Source organism: Ambystoma mexicanum, chromosome 4q (assembly GCF_040938575.1).
Source record: "Ambystoma mexicanum isolate Mex_15411 chromosome 4q, UKY_AmexF1_1, whole genome shotgun sequence".
Lineage (NCBI taxonomy): Eukaryota > Metazoa > Chordata > Amphibia > Caudata > Ambystomatidae > Ambystoma > Ambystoma mexicanum.
Genome location: NC_090928.1, coordinates 28,133,158 through 28,145,924, shown reverse-complemented (window position 1 = coordinate 28,145,924; position 12,767 = coordinate 28,133,158).

Here is a 12,767-nt window from a genome sequence, read left to right as displayed (position 1 = left end):
CTGCTAATCATGCACTATGCACTTTTCTGCTTATATTTTACCTTGCATCTCATTAGATATTTTATCACATGATGATGTGCCAAGATCAATATAGAGAAGCAACATTAGTATTTATAAAGGAGCGGGTCCTTTAAATGTGTATTGTGCACATAGCATGGTCATGTCATGACGCATACAAAAAGCGAAATGTGCTGCGCTTAACTCTGTTTTTTTTTAAACACTCCAAATCTTGGGGTGAATTGGTTCGGATATTCATCATGTAGGATGAAAACAAACCATTTAATGAATTTTGCGCACTTGCACACACAAACACATGATACATTTTAAATATGGTGAAAGGTTGTAGAATCCGGGATACGGCAGACAGCTTTACCCTTTAGCCTCGTAAATTCCCCGAAACTGTATTTAGCAGGGCAGGGGTCAGCATTTAACCTGAAATATTGTATAAGGAAACCATTCATAGATGGCTGCTTTCTTGCATGCTAGCATTTGCAGCCACTCGCGATCATGTGATCGGGAATTACAAGAGCAAAGGGGAGGAGCCTAATGCTGATGCCGGTTATCTTCCCGTTTTATAAAAATGATGGTGTTTTCACGAACTTGGAGAAAAAAAGCCTGAGGAAGCTTGGTGTTACAAGCGGAACGCGTGGCAGTTTCCACCCTGGTGGGGTGAGTGTTTTATAACCTGTATGCCATTAAGGAAGGCATGGGACAGATGCCTACTCCTTTTAAGCTATTATGCAGTGTTGGTTGCACACGTTTTTTTGTAATTGAATAAAATAACTTTTTTGAGAAAGCGGTTTGGTCCTGTGTGCAGGGATTATTTTTTTACATGTAATTTTTTTTTTTTGCAGTGTTACAACTTACCAAATCTCATGTGTTTTTTGCATATTTAGAAATCTGGCCAAGATTTCTTTCCCTAGCACCAGCTACATGCAGGCAGAGCACTATTTTGGCACACGTGTTGTTTTTTCATATATATATATATAAATATATATATATATCCATATATGTACAAGTTCAGAAGAGAACAGATAAAATCCCGAGACCATGACCTGTGAATTAAAACTTGTATAAGTCAATGCAAACAAGTCAAATTTTCCATGTACATAGCTTAACTTATTAATACAAATTTAGTTTTTTGGCTACAAATAATGTTTAACCTTAAAAATGTCAACATACAAAAATATCAATTTCTAAAATTCCTTTTAAAAAATCCAAAAGCTTTTCTGTCCATTGTGATTCACATTAACATTTCATAATACAATTAATAACCAATTCACATTAAATCTCCAACCTTTCATCCTGTAAACCCAAAGAGTTAAGATAACCCATGACTGCAATTGCTAAGGATGTTAGGGTGCCTCTCAAGCAACATTTCCAAAATGCAGTCTCATTCAAGTGCTGGACCTTATTCCTGTATTTAAAGAAATATTTATCTCTCTTATGAATCAATTGCGGACAATTCATTATAAGATGTTCCAAGGTTTCCATAGTTCCAGTGTCCTGACAGAATCCACAGTGATACCTTTGTCTAATATATCTCTTGATTTCACACTTATTTGGGGAACCTAGAATGTAAAGCCCACGGTAGTTCATTCTGGTGTCATTCTCCAAATTCTCCCCACCCAAAGCCCATATCCCCTTGACTACTGCACCTCTTCCAGAGAGATTTAATATTTAAGTTTTTGGAACATTAATTTTCCCGAACTTTCCCCCCACGTGCATTCAATAATCTCTGTAACCCAACTAAGATAGAACCCATAAAGAGAAAGTCATAAGCATACGCTAATCATGAGACTCGAGTCCAGCCTATTTTAGGTTCAATGAAGGAACAGGGCTCGTAGGTTTGCCACACATCCGAAACGTATAAGTTAAAAAGACAGGGGGCAAGAATGCACCCGTATTTTCATCCGTTCCTTTCTGGAATTTCTTTGGTCAAATTCCCTGTTTTGTTCAGTTTGACCTGGAGCACGGTCGACTCATGGAGCCTAATGATGAGCTTTAATAAACCTCGGGTAATCCCTCATCTGCTCAGTTTAGCCAGAGCACTTTCCGGCTCACTAAATCCAAGGTGGAACTAAGATCCATAATTTCTTCACTTATAGACTTGTGGCAGCCTTCCTGGACCAGGTCCATACACATTTTGAGGATAAACCATTCAATGAAGTCCTGTGAGACTTCCTAAAGCCTGTTTGCCACTGGCTCAGGCGCCCAGTAGTAGTTGCCCAGTGCTCCAAATGTTTTAAAAGTACAGTGGCAATGATCTTGCTATCTACGTATAAAATGAAAATAAGGCAATAGTTCTTGGGGTCTGAGTGCAGGCCGTCTTTATACAAAGGAATGGTGTATTAAATTGTCCACAATGACGGAAAACTTTCCTTTACTTGAATATCCTTAAAGAGATGTGAAAGAATAGTTGAACAGCAGGATGAACTTTCTTTAAATAATTTGTTATAAAGTCTGTTGGGACCTGGTGCTCTTGAGTCTCTAGACCCTTTAATTGAATCCAGGATTCTCACCGGAGAAAAATGCATACCATCCTGTGAGTCCTCATCAAACGTCACAGGATCAAATATATATCTTCCAGCCTTACCATTAGCATAAACAGATTCAGAATGGGAGACCCAAGCGGATTCAGCAACCGCGTTTATTAGGACTGCCTGTTGAAAATTCTTAAATACATTAACCAGAGACCAAATGAGACTCACTTTGTTATTTTTTAAGCAATCTAACATCTGTGAGGAATCCTGGTGATGTAATCTCGCTCTTTGGCCTTTGGTCCAGTTTCTGCATTTTAGAGGATGTTTTTGATCATTTTATGTTGCTCTGACTGAGAAATATTATATTTCTTTGCCGACTTAAGTGCACTTTTTCTGGGCAATCAATTCATCACAAAAATGTGAATAAACGTTGTCCCGTTTGTAGTGCAAGTTTTTTCGACTAACCTGTGCACAATTAGTACCCAAATTAGAAGAGAGCATTACATCAAGGCGATCAACTGTAAACAAACCCATCTGCAGGTCTGTGGTTTCCATCATGTACTCAATTTTATCATTAAATTTGTTAATGGATGTCTTGGTCCATACAACTCTACTGCCCCCATATTGACAACTTGGAAATTCAATGCACAACTGAAAATACAGTGATGCTCCAAGAAGTATCTGATACGCGGAATTCTGAGCAGTTATTGAATAGGCAACCGTCCATAAAAATATAGTCTAGGGTGGATTTTGATTCACCCCTGAACCATGTGTACTTTTACAACTCGTCACCTTTAGTTGGGCCATTCAGTTTAATTAGGCCCAATGAGTGCAAATAAATTTACAATTTATTTCCATAACAGATCTTTTTTACAGATCTTCTTCATGGAGTGATCAGGGGACACCAAAAATTAATTGACATCATCAGTCAACCAGCAAATACACTTCAGGTCCCCAAAGATAATTAATTACATTACCCAAGGGCATGCAGGCTCTCCAATTGGAAACATACAATCTCAGCTTGGCCAGAAATGTGTCCAGGGGCCTAACTTTTGAATGCCTATAAATGTTAATCAGTAAAAATCGATGTCATTCCCCCATATCACCCAAGTGAAATTCAATTATTAATTCTGCTCTCATTGAGGCCTCTTGTTTAGCTTCAGTCATCCCATGACCCATTATTAATAAAGTGATAAGCCCTCCCTTACGAACAATAGCCTTCAAAACTAGGAGACTTAGTGAGCCAATGCTTCTGTAAACAAACAATTTGATGATTTCTCAGAATGGATATTAGGTAAACAATTTTGAAAATCACACAATGACCCATAGAATTCCAACAGAGGAACCCAATAGTGGTCTTTACCGCTAAAGAGGATGGTTTCTTACTTCCTATTTCCTGTCGATAATAATAGCTCCAGAGAGCCAAGACAAAGCTCTTTCATCGCCTTCGGTAGTCGTGCCACTCTCGATGAAATTAACTCGTCTTTGACCCTCCCACCCATATTTTCCAAAGATACAATAAAATCATTACACTTCGATGACTGATTCTGGAGTACCAGGTCTACACCTTTAGAGCAAGTAGGTGGGGATATTTCCCTTACTTCAAACACAAGGTTTCTAAATTGGGTTGTTTCTCGTAGAGTAGCTTCTACCACCAAATTAAACGTCACATGGATAGTCATAATGTTAGTACGAAGAGGGTGACAAAACTCCACATGGTAGTTATCCCTTGTACTTAGACGGTCAGATAGCACAGTGAGATGCAGGTTCGAATCCCGGCAGGGCCAACTCAGCCTTTCATCCTTCCGAGGTTGATAAATGATCACCACGCACAGTGGGTAATAGTAAGCAGTGCTCAAATGCCTGAGGGTTTGTTGAGCTATATAAATGCAAATTATTATTATTGTTATTATAAAGATTTGAAATCTTGGAAATTTCGGTCAAAATAGCCGATCTGTTTAGAATTAAGAGAGAGTCATCCGTGAAAACCTAATCGTATGATTTCATTGGGAATTGACTCTACGATAGTTTTTGGGTTTAAAGTCCTCTTTGACTGGCTGGTGTGACCCATTCAAAGTGTCCCGGTCTCCCCCTGACTTTCCATTATCATGTACACCCTTTATGATGCTAAATACACTAGATTCTTTCCTAGACATGATTTGATTACCCACTGGGGCTAAAGACTTAGATAAGGTGCATAATTTAAAGTGCAATGAATCGGACACCCCATGAGAGCCGTGATTAACATTCTGTAAGAGGATTCAATTCAGCACTACAGCCAAGTTAACGCCTAGTCTAGAATACTGAATGAAAACCCTTATTGATATATCTTTAGGTCCAGTTCATGCGTTCTGGATGACTACCCTTGTATCACACCCCTCTCTTGGAATCCCCCTGACCCCACTGAGCCAAGAAGTAATTCTGTTTTGCAAGTTTAAAAGGTTTATTTGATAAATTAAAATATATATCACACTTTTTAATAAATTAATAATTGAATATCACACTTAATCTGATATGGTAAATATTAACAACGGAGAATCTGGCACTAACACGCTTCTCTATAATCAATAAGGAGTTGACAAGAAATGGATAAGGTAGCACACTGGTAAATAGGTACAGAAGTATAATGTGGTAGAGGATGCTTTATGTAAGCTCAGGTGGATGCAATATTCAATGAATGCAGTACAGAAAATACTCAATATGATTTCAACCAAACAATGTAATCACTTTTCTCTGGCTATTCACTCCCCCCCTCTTTATGCAATGCAAGGGAATGGGAGGAAAGCACACAGTTCTCAGAAATGCAATCAATGTAATCAGTTCAATCCAGCAAGCTTAGACAACAGAAAACAGATAGGAGTTTTGAAAACACAGGCCCAAATGCTTTTATGTGTGTTAGCAATGGATGAGAAATATGCTGGAAATGCTGTTAATTCCCTTTCAGAGGTTCAGGGTGAGTGGTATCTAGTTAATATTAGTCCAGGCTCACACTAGCAATGAGGCAGGGATAGTTAGCAGGTTAAACGAATTTCTGGCCAATGGAAAGCAAACAGCAGCAGTTTTTACATGTGAAGAAATTGCAAATCGCGGTAAAATTCGCGGATGCGTGTTCCGCGATTGCGGTAAAACTATAAGGGGTAGGAATGCGGTTCTAGGTTCGTAGGAAAGCCACGATTCTAAGCTATCAAATAAAAGTTATTGCAAGTCTCTAGCACAAACGGTTGCGGAGATATGAGCGATTAAATAAAGGTCGTTTTTCAGATTTGAAATTTTAAAGTTTCAAAAAGACAAGTGCAGCTTTTTGCAGCTAGAATGACAGGTGACAGATTTGGAGCTATCAAGCAGTTCTACTTAGGTTAAATAGATTGAATTAGATGAATTTAAACTAAAAGCTTGGTTCTACACAGTTTGCTATGTACTCACACTATATTCTTGAGTGAAATGGGCCTCGCCATGGATCTGGTCAGGGTTTTGGACTGGGCTCTGGTCTGGTCTGGTCTGGCCTCTGCACTTCACAGTGATCTGGGTCACTCTCTCTGCTGGTCTGGGTCTCTCTGGTCTGGTCTCTTAGTTCTGGATAGATTGAAGTCTCTAGTTTGGCTCTCTGGAGGTTGATGGAGGTAAGTATGGATTTTTCCGGCAGAGCGTCCCGCTGCAAATGGATTTGGAAAGTCCCTATCTGTCCTGTCTGTCTGCTTTTATGTGTTTAGAATGTGGGTGTGTTCTAGCATCACTGACCCTACCTCTCTCTCAGCTTCTAATTGGTCAAACTTCCATTCCTCCGCTTGATTGGCAAACTGAACTGTGAGTCAGATTGATGTCATTTTATGATCTCTTGAAACAACCTCCCTTGTCATCTGTGCACCCAAATATATATATGATCAAAATCCATACTTCAGAGTTACACAGTTGTTTGAAATTACATATACATGGTGTGGCTGAATTTAGCCATGTCTATGTCCAAATCTGCTCATTCTCGGAGCTTGCATTCAAAGAGTGTACATAATTGACTTTTTAACTGCTTTTCCAATTTCCGACATGGACCCAACTTTACATACATGTGTGCAGGGGGTAGGGACATTAACTGATGAAGTTTCAGATTTTTAACATGCACACATTTAGAGTAATATCCACTTTTCCGCTAAAACCCCCCTGAACATACCACCGGTTCCTACCACGTCTTAAACTGTGGGCAGAAAAATCACAAGAATTATGGTATCATTTATAAAATTTTCACATGTCCGCTCTATGAATTATCCCCCTTTTTATAAAACCATATCCTTGCTGCAGGGGTGTGTCTTTTCAGGTCACATGGTACAGAAACCAGTCTTTCCAGTTTCTGCCAAGCCAGCTTGCTTCTCACAGGCAGTGCTCCTCCCAGCTTCTCCAGGAGGAAGCCACTTTTTACGACGTCTGTAATAAAAAACCTTTGCCTGAGTGGAGAGGGCTTTGTTCACTCTCTGGCAGAGCACAGGAAATTCAATTATCAGATAGATGGCATATCCTTAGCCTGGGCAGCAAAAGGAAGGTTGGCCTGGGAACACAGTGGTGACTCAAGTTTCACTGCTGATGGGTAGTTGCTAGGCAAAATCAAGTTCCTTAAGCCAGACCTTCAGCTAACTTTTTGTTGCTTTTAAAATAACTTGTAATTTTACACATGCAGCTAGAATGCTGATTCTAAGTGCAAAACTATGACATTTCAACAGTTACAAAGGCATGTGACACCAAACATAGGTCACTCATTTAATTTAACATTTTCGATTTTGGTGGTTTTAAATCCAGTTTCAGTTAGGCTTAAGCTGCTGACTCCATAGCATTTTTGTTATAAGCATTGTTTTTGGGCTCTTCATTTCCCAGATTTTGTAGGCACACAAAACTCCATTCTGCCAAATGTCTGCTGGTGTTCAGTGAATATTTTGCACATGTTGCAAGGTTTGAAATAGGCATTTTGCTTGCCTTCAGAAAAACACACAGAGTGGTTTTAAAACGCCGGCTTTTGGATAGTGGTGAGTACTGGTACTGCACTCATTTTTGGGATTTAAGAAATGAATTCCCCACACTTCTAGGTTGCATTTGGCAATCAGCATTGCCATTCCCAATGGTTTCAGACTACTGTGCGGGTAGTCCAATGGTGGTTTTAAAGCGCTTTGAAGCTAACCGGCGCTACTGTTTTTCCTTTGGCAACCCATTTCCCTCATGGCAACCCGGCCTTTCATTCTCGCACTGGTGGGTGGCAAGTGAGGCAACCATTTTGGTGGGCGCACAAACTGCGCAGCTTTCCTGGATTTCAGCGCACATGTGGGTTTTCCGCCATCTTGAATTTTCTAAGCCCACAGCACCAAATGTTGTAGCAGGGTAGCTTAAACGTGGGTCAGGACACCCAACAAGTCCCCCCCACGCGACTGCACTTTGAATTTGAGTCGATGGGGAGTCGCGTGCACAAGGGTTTTGACCCATGCACCGGTCTGTCCGCATAATCTTCTTCCTCTTCTGTAGATGACACAGTTCAGCGTTTTCTTCTCCATCCGGTACTGATCGATCGGTTCTCCTCGCCGGTCCTGATGGGAAGATTGGGCGGTACCCCGGGCCCGTTGCGTCTCTGCTCCCGGTCTCCGGATCGTTCTTCTTGGTCATCCTTCATGGTTTCATCTCTCCTAGGATGATAAAGCAAAAGCGGCAATATCTACTCATAGACGTTTTTCCACCACTGTTGAGGTAGTGGGGCAGCATATGCATTTTATCATAACGAAACATTACATTCTTATTTTGAGAAAAAAAAAACAGTATAACTAAGAGACAGTTTCATGCAAATCACAATATTTTAGAGACTAGATGTGGTATGTTTTATGGTTGGAACTGAATTAGTCTGAGACAGTGCCTGCTAGGATTCCAGAGGATTCCTCCAGTTGTTGCAGAGTGTGCCTGGGATGGCAACATTTCAACTGGTTTATGTGGACCCACTTGTCTTCCCCCTCTGCCGAACCACCTTTGGGGATGCGGATCTTGTAGGCCACAGGGGAGATCTTATCGACGATCTCAAAGGGTCCCTTCCATGTAGGCAAAAATTTGCGCTGCTTGGCCTGGTTCCTTTGGAAGTTGTATAGATAGACCCGGTCTCCCACCTGATATTCCTTCCTGGAAGTTTTCAGGTCATAATGGGTCTTCATGCTATCAGCCGATCTTTCTAGATTCCGCTGAGCATAAGCAAAAGCATGTTGGAGGTGTTTCCTTAAATTCTCTACATACTCATGAGTAGTGGAGGCATTTATCAGTGTCTGCTCTTGGGTCCTGTAGAGCAAATGCTGCGGAAGCACCATCTTGCGCCCAGTCATCAACTCAAATGGTGACATTTTGGTTGCAGATGAAGGGGTAGATCTGATGGCCATTAGGACCAGAGGTAATCGGATATCCCAACTTGGCCCAGAATCTGCCACAAACTTCTTTAATATGCTCACAATTGTCCGGTTATATCTCTCTACTGCCCCAGAAGAAGCTGGTCTATAAGCAATATGCAGCTTTCTCTTGACCCCCAGTATCTCCCACATCTTTGTCATTACTTCACTGGTGAAGTGGCTACCTCTGTCTGACTCAATCCTTTGAGGTAGACCAAAACGGGAAAAGATGTGGTTAATCATCAAGGCCGCTGCAGTTTCTGCCTTGCAATTTGGGGCTGGGAGACATTCCACCCACTTGGTAAACAAGCATGTCACGGTCAACATGTACTTATTCCCCCTAGCCGAGCGAATCACAGGGCCTACAAAGTCGATTTGTAAATCTGACCATGGCAGTGTCATTCCCCTCTTTTGTAAAGGCGCCCGGTGTGTGAGGGATGATGGCTGAAATTGTGCACACACAAGGCAACCCTTCAGGTACTGGTCGAGGTCCTGCCCCATGTGTGGCCAGTATGCAACCTCTCTTAAGATTTCCAATGTTGTGTGAAACCCCCTATGACCGGCAGTGGCCGCATCATGGGCGTGACTTAACATCAGGCTTCGGAATGAGGTAGGAACCACCCACTGATCGTGGCCAGCTTTGGATTTCCTTACCAACAAACCGTCTTGGATCCGGAACATTTTGGGACATTTCATCAACACTCTTAGGTCCTCTTTCCCAATGTAATCGGTATCCGTCAGGGGAAAGTTCTCAGGGTCCTCAAGGTGCTGGTAAAATTTACCAATTATTGGATCCCCCTTCTGAGCAGTAATCAAATCAGCATCAGGGGTCTCCTTACTCCATTGTGCAATTGAGAGGTCGTTGTGAGCATTTGTCTGGGACCTAGTGATAGCGGTGACCTGGATTTCCCCCAACAGGGACTCAATCTCAATTAGATCCCCTTGGATGGCCCCGGTTTTGGCCAGCTGATCAGCTAAGTCATTTCCAGTTTTGTCTGGTCCCTCTACTTTGGAATGACCCTTGATCTTTTTCCAATAGATGGTCATCTCATTCGAGGTGACCAGATCATCAATGTTTTGGATCAACTTCCCATGTTTCAAGGGTTTGTTGTTAGCACATAACATGCCTCTGGTTTTCCAATTAACCAGGTGCTCCACGAACCCGTTCCGTACATAATCCGAATCTGTGATTATGACCAGTTCGTGGAGTTGATGCTGGACAGCAGTGAGGATGGCCTGATGCACAGCCATCAATTCTGCCACCTGACTACTTCGGGGACCAATTTTGTACCCAGCGGAGGGTTCTGGGGACTCATTCACCCATGCATTCCCTACGCCGGCCACCAGTTCTTTCTCCCCGTTGTTGTCAACATGGTAAGAGCATCCATCCACATAGACAGTGGGCATTCCCTCACACTTGTCTTCTTCAAAGACTTTGTGGGGGGAATTAAGGTATGCCTCCATGTTGTCCTTTATTTTTAGACTTTCGTCCTCGAGACAGTTTTCTCTGGCACAATCATGCAAGTCAGCCAGACCTTGCGCGAGGGGACTCTTCTTGTTTTGGCCATATCGGACCTCCACAGGAAAGCCTTGCATTGACAGAATCCAGGAAGTAATTCGGGAATTACTCACATTTCCGGCCCGGATTCTGTCACTTTGGAGATATTGCAGAGGCTGGTGTGGAGTCTCCACTATGATGTGTTCCCCCTGGATAAACGGGCGGTAATTCTTCAATGCCCACACCGTCGCCAGGAGTGCCTTCTCACAATCGTTGAATTTTTCCTCCACAGAGGATAAAGTTTTGCTCGCATAGGAGATTACTTTATTGACCTTGTCATGCTTTTGGTATAATACTGCCGTCAAGCACGTATTAGAGAACCCTGTCTCCAGGAAGAACTCCTTGTTTCTGACAGGGTAAGCTAGGCAAGGCGCTTGTGAGAGGCTTCTCTTGAGTTGTTTTACTGCCTCGGCTTGTTCTGGACCCCATTCCCACTTGACCCCCCCCTTCAGGAGATGAATCAGGGGTCTGGTGATCTCTGCGTAGCCCTCAATGAACTTTCTGCTGTAATTAGTCAGTCCAAGGAGGCTCCTTAGTTCCCGCAGAGTTGTGGGGTCTTTCAGTTTCTGAAGTGTTTCCACTTTCTTTTCCTGGGGACAGAGGCCCTGAGGAGTAATCTCATGCCCCAAGAAATTAACACGGGTTCTACACCACTGTGCTTTCTGAAAGGAAAGTTTTGCTCCGGCGGCCCTCAACTGTGTCAGAACATAACGGATCTCCGCTATGTGTTCCTCAACAGTTGAGCTTTTGATGAGGACATCATCTACATAAGCCAGGTTACCCCTTGCACCCAAGTCGGGCATGGCCTTGTGTAGAAAAATGTTGAATTCATTGCCGGAGTTGAGGTATCCGAAGGGAGTCCGGGTCCATGTGTACTGCTGGCCCCCAAAGGTAAAAGCCAGTTTGTATTGGTCCTCCCTGCTGACAGGCACGGTCCAGTATCCATTGGTCAGGTCTATTGCAGTGAATACCTGTGACCCCTGGATCTGGGCCAGCCCTTGGTCAATGTAGGGCAGAGGCCATCGGGAAGTATGGACCCGTTTGTTGAGCTCCCTAAGGTCGGCACAGAGTCTCCACTGGCCGTTTGGCTTCAATATTCCCAGCACCGGATTATTGAAGGTGCTGTGGACTGGACGGATTATTCCCCGGGACTCAAGGTTCTTAATTATTTCAGTAAGGGACTCCATTGATGCGAGAGGCAAGCGATATTGCTTCACAAACACAGGAGTCATGCCAGGGTCCGTGGGGATTGTTGTTGTGTGGATGTCAGTGCGACCACAGTCATATGAGTCTACCGCAAAGAGATCTTGGAAGTCCAAGAAAACTTGTTTCAACTTTTGCTTTTGTTCCAGAGTCACACAGGCATCAGCTAGGTTGACTCTCTCTTCCACCATCTGCATGAAGCCTGGAAAGACCTCTGGTTTGGCTATCTCCGCGGCCTCCTCCAGCTGGGTGGAGAAGTCCCTGGTCAGAGTGCTGATTTGGACCGGAGGCCTCAGGTGGGAAAGGCAGCCCTCATGGACTTGGAAAATCACCTCATCCCTCCTGAAGTCACAAGTCACATCTTCCTTACCATAGGGGCAGGAAGTGTACACCAGGAAGTTCCCCCCATGCCGGGTGAAAATCCTGTCTGGTGTTGCGTTGTCATCACTGTCACTGTCAAAACAGTCCTTGGGGATGGGTCCTAACAGTTCATTTACAAGATCAATGGAGAAATGTCGGTCATCAACCGCCAGTCCAATAATGGTGCCTGCGGCTAGAGTAATACTCTTTAAGTCGCTGTTATCCACCTCTATTAGAATGGTGTCATGTTCTATGTTGACTAATGGAGTCGGGTTTACCCCCAACCCTTGCTGTTGGAGAGAAGCATTTAGATGTATGTAAGCATCAGGGTTTTTCAACTCTTGTCCCCTTTTAACTTTCACTTCCAGGGAGAATTGTCGGGTCCTTTCTGGGATGGTGACTTCCTCTTTAACCTGAATTTCTACTGCATAAGGTAGCAATTGAGCTGACCTAAATGCTTTTTCTGGATCATCAAAGCCCATGGGATTATCCGCTAATCGGGACCAAGCTTTGAAGTTTATTAGGTCCAAACTAATGGCAAAGCGATTGAGAATGTCACTGCCTAAGTAAAAGGCGGCAGGGACGTCTCGCACGACCCAACAATTGTGGACTATGCTCTTGTTGCCAATGGAGATTTTGAGCATACACCTGCTTGGCAGGAGATGTTTGGAATTAGGTGCTTCCAGGTCCATCTCCCATTTGTCTATCAGTTTGAAGGTGGGAATGGCTGGATCTTTTGGGAGTTGGCGAAACATGGCTTCGCTGATGAAG